Genomic DNA, 6,054 nt, shown 5'->3' with positions numbered 1-6,054 from the left:
GGGAAAACTCAACTTAGAATGAGCTTACACTTGCAAGAAATGTTTAAAACAATTTTAAAGATATTAGCGGGTCACCTAGATTCAGAGTACAGGAGAAAAAAGCTAAATTTTAAGACCCGCCTTCAACCTTCTAAGCTGATGCTTGGCAATAATGACAAAATGGAAGCACCCCAAGCAAGAGAAACTGCAAAGGCATAAAAGCAGCCAAAATCAATTTCAAATTATTGGATAAATATAAGTATCTTGACCTAGTCCTGAAGAAATTATAATACCAGCTCCAACTCTCATTAGAAATAATATTCCTAGCGGGTGTGATAAAGGAAATATAAAACATATTAAAAAGCATTAAAAGTCTCTCTTAAATTATTTATTTTATTTTATTTATTTTATTTTGTCACAACAATATACACAAGCATCAACATAAAATAACTACATATCATATAAGCATATATATGAGCAAAAGTATGCAATAATTATATTAATTTGATATAATGATAGGAAACAATAGGACAGGAACGGTAGGCACTTTTGCGCTCTTATGCACGCCCCTTATAGTCCGCTTAGGAATAGGGTGAGGTCAATAATAGACAGTTTGTGGTTGAAGTTTTTGGGATTTTGAGAAGAGACCACAGAGTCAGGTAGTGTATTCCAAGCGTTAACAACTCTGTTACAGAAGTCATATTTTCTGCAATCAAGATTGAAGCGGTTAACATTAAGTTTGAATCTATTGTTTGCTCTTGTATTATTGCGATTGAAGCTGAAGTAGTCTTTTACAGGAAGGATATTGCAGTAGATGATTCTGTGTGTTAAACACAGGTCCTGTCGGAGTCGGCGGAGTTCTAAATTTTCTAATCCCAGGATTTCAAGTCTGGTGGTATAAGGTATTTTGTTGTTTTCAGAGGAATGGAGAACTCTTCTTGTAAAATATTTCTGGACGCGTTCAATTGTATTAATGTCAGAGATGTGATGAGGGTTCCAGACAGGTGAGCTGTATTCTAGAATGGGTCTAGCAAATGTTTTGTATGCTCTGGTTAGTAAGTGTAGAGTTTTTGGAAAAGAAGCTGCGTAAAATTAGGTTTACAACTCTTAGAGCCTTTTTTGCTATGCAGTTGCAGTGGGCTTTGGCTAAACCTCTGACAACTTCATGGAGAACATTCATGCAGTTTTCTTGGCAATAGTCTTTTGGTGTATGTGTGTGCATGTGTGTGTGTGTTTGTGTGTATATGTGTATGTGTATTTACCTACCAGTCTAACCTTCAAGCCTACCACTCCTTGGAGATTTCCCATCCAAAAACTAACCAGACAAAATGTCGCTTATTTTTTGAGTCAAGACATCAGCCAGGCGATGCTGCTAAATGGCCCCCTTTCCAAAAAGGGGGGAAGAAAATTAAACCACTAACCATTAGTGAGTTTCACTTGTGAATCCTGAAAGGTCTAAAACAGGGCTCCCCAACCTGTGGGCCGCAGTCCATTTGCAGGCCGTGAGGGGTTTGCAACTGGGCCGTGGAAACAGCCGGCTAACACATGCACATCCTCACTTGTTCAAGCAGCAGAAATACATGTGGGTATACACTCTATTTGCATGCCACTTGTGCAAATGGAGCTGTGTGTGCACACGCTTGCTAGCCACTTGTGTGAACCATCCCCTCTCCCCACACCTGGACCATAAAGCTAGAAACATTGGGGAACTCTGGTCTAGAATGAAGCAATCAGGGAGGAGGAGGAGGGGGGAAGGGGAAGGGGATGGAGGAGGAGGAGGAGGAGGAGGAGGAGAAGGGGAAGGAGGAGGAGGAGGAGGAGGAGGAGGAGGAGGGGAAGGAGGAGGAGGAGGAGGAGGAGGAGGAGGAAGAGGAGCAGGAGGAAGGGAAGGAGGAGGAGGAGGAGGAGGAGGAGGAGGAGGAGGAGGAGGAGGAGGAAGGGAAGAGGAAGGAGGAGGAGGAGGAGAAGGAAAGGAGGAGGAGGAGGAGGAGGAGGAAGGGAAGGAGGAGGAGGAGGAGGAGGAGGAGGAGGAGGAAGGGAAGGAGAAGGAGGAGGAGGAGGAGGAGGAGAAGGAGAAGGAGAGGAAGGAGAAGGAGGAGGAGGAGGAGGAGGAGGAGAAGAGGAGAAGGAGAAATCACAAAATATCTCAAGAAAAAAATGTGAGACTAGTTTTATCTCCGCATCCTCGTGTGGTATACCATGGGTAGAACAATTTTATCTCAGTAAAATCTCACTACCATGGTGTTTTCAGGAAGTTGATAAAATTGGTTTAGATGATAATAGTGTTAACAATATAATAACATAGCTCCATTTGTGAGAGCTAGTTGAGCAATCAGACCGTAATGAAATAATGTTCAGCAATAACCTTTTATTAAGAATAATAGGAGAAAGAGGTCTGCTTGGGTGAGACCTCACCAGATGTCTGCGCTGAGCAGCTTGTTGGATACCAGAACTTAAATCAGAACTTAAATCACCCTTTCTAGGTCAAAGTTTTTGATGCTTTGGTCATCAGAAGAATATGAAAAGAATATCTCAAGAAAAGATCAGAAGAAAGAAATGACAACCACAGAGAAGAACACTGCTTGGATTATTGATGTATGATCAGTCATTCTGAGAGACAGCAATGTTAAAGATAAAATAGGAAAAAAACTGAGATTTGCAAGTAGAGGTATTGTAGGAAGACCCCTCTTCCCACTCCGAATTAAAATACTTTTTATTCTTAATATTAAAAAGAGGCAGGATAAAATATTTCCCCAAAGGAGAAATGGAAAAAAAATCTTAACGAAGGCAGAAAGCAGCCCCAGACTTCCTGCCATAGGAAAACTGTTTCAAATTAAGAGGCTTGAAGAGGTTGGCCTCTAGAAATGCAGATTTTGTATCCATTCAGAAAGACTAGGTCATCCTATTCATAAACAAAACATCTTCAGCCAGGCTGGAGCTGATAGGATTAAGAAATTACATTCCCCCACCCAAATTCTAAGGACAGAACATAACTTTTAGGATTTAATAGAATTAACCTACCATTACTGAAATAGTAAAAGACACAAGGCTCACTACTTTGCACAACCCCCCTGGAGCATCTCAAACACAAAACCCCAGAACCCTATAAAAATCTATCCATTCACGCGGCCATTTGGTCAGCCATCCCAGAAACATTGCTGCTGACACTGAAGTTTCCAGTAAACCAAATAAACCTTCTTTCCTTGCATTCAGCCAGTCACCATTTTATTTCCAGCACCTTTCTCCCAGCTTAGAACTGGACCAGACTTTTCTTCTTACGGTTGCAAAAATTTGAAAGAAGTCCACCTGCTTAGTATACAACCTCTGGACAGGCAAGAAATTCAAAGGCAGCCCTTAAAACTAAGAACCAAACTCTATGAATCTACGGGATTTCATCTCTGCTGGCCAGTGGCAGTCAACTTGTACTCCCATTTTTATAAGAAGCTCCAGGGAAGGAAAAAAAACTGGGAACCAACCTTCTTCTGAGCCTGTCAGCATGAAAGTGCCAGTGTGCAATGAACCTGTGGCACAGGACTTCACCCAAAGCATAATGTTTTGAAGGGCTTCCCACTCTCCCCATAGAGCCAAGCATAGAAAACGTATTTTTCAAGTCGTCAGCTTCATCTCCTGCCGCCCTTGATCCATGCATGATTACTTGGGCTTAGGAAAGCCTGCACAGTTCAGCAGAATTCCTTAATGCTTCGAGAAACTGGTCAGAAAAGCCACGACTCCAATTTTGCTTTCAATCGGTAGATGGGATTTGAAAAGCTGGTCCTCACTACAAAGGGCGGAAGGGTAAATATAACTAGAAGAACTTTTCTTAAGTTTACTCAGTTTTCTTTTTTTCCCCTCAGGGCAAAATACATCGTGGTGAGCAATGGATTTATTTTATAGACTTGGGAGGGATTTATTTCATTGTTTCTTGCTTGCACAGCAGCAAACAGGACTATTATGCATATCTTTAGAGAAGAAACTGAAGCAAGAACTTTCTAATAGAAAAGAACATAAGCTCAGGGTTGACCTCTGAGTCCTTGGTGTTCTCTGAGTTTTAAAACTTTCTCGTGAAACGTCTGTTTCAAAATTGCTGGGAGTTCTAGTTGGATAACATCTAGAGAAACACAAGACTCCTGTCCTTCGTGGGGCCATCCATGTTGTGATATCAGTCAACTAACTGTTGTGCCTCGCTCGCCCCCCTCTCCGCAGCCGGGCCCCTCTCATCTCCTGTTACCTCAGCCAGAAACGGATAATGAAGATGAACAGCCTGGCATGCCTCCAGCCCCCAGTCCTGGCACCATGCCCGGACAGACCGAGCAAGACGAATGGCCTGGCATGCCTTCAGCCCCCAGTCCTGGCACCATGCCCGGACAAACCGAGCAGATAAACCCCTCCCCCACAGCATGTGAACATGAGAAATATGAGGCCAGTCACGAGCTGGGATTGCCGGCAGCCGGAGGGTGGAGGGATCCACGCTTCCAGAGAATGGAGAGGCGACGTCAGCAAAAGGAAGGGAGGGGCAGGCCTGGATAAGTGCTGAGTCATGGAGCCACACCCCATGGCCTATATAAAGGATCTGCTTTTTGGCAATTCCTTGAGTCAGGCAAAGTCTCATCTGGTTGCTGAAGTCACATCTTGGACTCCTGCCTGCCCTGAGAACTCTGACAGGACTTTGGCAAAGCTGCAGAGGCTTTGCAGCCACGCTTGATACAGACTTCCCCGACCCGGCCGTCAGAGGAGGAGTGGGACACGACACTAACCTTGTTTCAGAGAACCTAGTTAAAGCAAGAAGTAAGCCATCATCCTTTGAGCATTACGCAAGAGAGCTGCAAGACCAACACGGTGGTGAATGGGACTTAGTGCAAGTATTAAATATGTTTACGTTTGGTTGAAAGATCTAGTAAATAAACAACAGTGGACTGAATTTTTTTCAGGAACCTTGTGTTACCGATCTATATAGCCACATTCTATACAGTGTGACTGCAAGGTGAGTGACTTTCCCATCCTGCATCCTTCAAATAATCTTTCAATTTTGTTCTGCAAAGCAACAAAATAGGCTAGAAGGGCCCCAATTTGTTTTAATACACCCTCTAGCATCACTTAGCTTCATTACATGTAATTCGGCTAAATCATCCCCCATTAGCTTTGTGTTGTGTTTGATGACTGATGCAATTAGAGGCCATTGATAAGGGAGATTGAAAAAAAAAATTAATAAAGCAACCCGGCGCTTTTGCAGAACTGGAGTGATTCTTGATGAATTGATGCAATTGAACTGATGGTGCCTTATGGAGGATTTTCCTTGCCTAAAATCGCCATAGTGATTCCCTAGCCAAGGAAAATTCAGATTTGATGTGGTCAGTAATAAAGAAGCAGATAATCATAAAATTATCTGATTTCTGAATATAAATCATTGCTGGGTTTAATGCATCAAGGCGAGCTTATCTTTTCTGTCTTCTGCTCTTATTCTTTTTCTCACCAACTCCAAAAACACAACCATCCCTAAGTCAGGAAATACACATGGTGTCAACTGCCCATTAGGTTAAATAGCAGAAGAAACGCCTGGGACTTTTTTTTTTACCAAGAGTAAATCTTTACTGAAGATTCTATGTGGTTACAGAAATAGAAATGCCAGTTCTAACGATCTCAAATGCAAACAGCATAGGAAAACTTTTTTTTTTTTTTTGTTTACATTTATACCCCGCCCTTCTCCGAAGACTCATGGCGGCTTACAGTGTATATTACTTTCTCTTTCTTCGCCTGGATCTCCCATTGTCCATTGTCCACCAATCATTTGCACTCTCTTTGGGAATGATCCGTCTGCCTTGGACTTCCCCAGCTGGGGAGACCTTGATGTGTTGGGTCTGTCTCAGGCTTCCACACTTGCATGCCAAATTTCCCTCCCAAACCTCCCTTACATTCCCATGCCTTCCTTCCCCCCTGCCGTTACAGTTGTCTGGTTGCAAGGGGAGCTGTGTCATGTCAACCATGACACATAGTGTATACAATAGAAGGGAAGGGAAGGGAAGGGAAGGGAAGGGAAGGGAAGGAAGGAAGGAAGGAGGAGGAGGAGGAGAGGAGAGG

Source organism: Ahaetulla prasina, chromosome 6 (assembly GCF_028640845.1).
Source record: "Ahaetulla prasina isolate Xishuangbanna chromosome 6, ASM2864084v1, whole genome shotgun sequence".
Classification (NCBI taxonomy): domain Eukaryota; kingdom Metazoa; phylum Chordata; class Lepidosauria; order Squamata; family Colubridae; genus Ahaetulla; species Ahaetulla prasina.
This window is presented reverse-complemented; position numbering follows the sequence as displayed.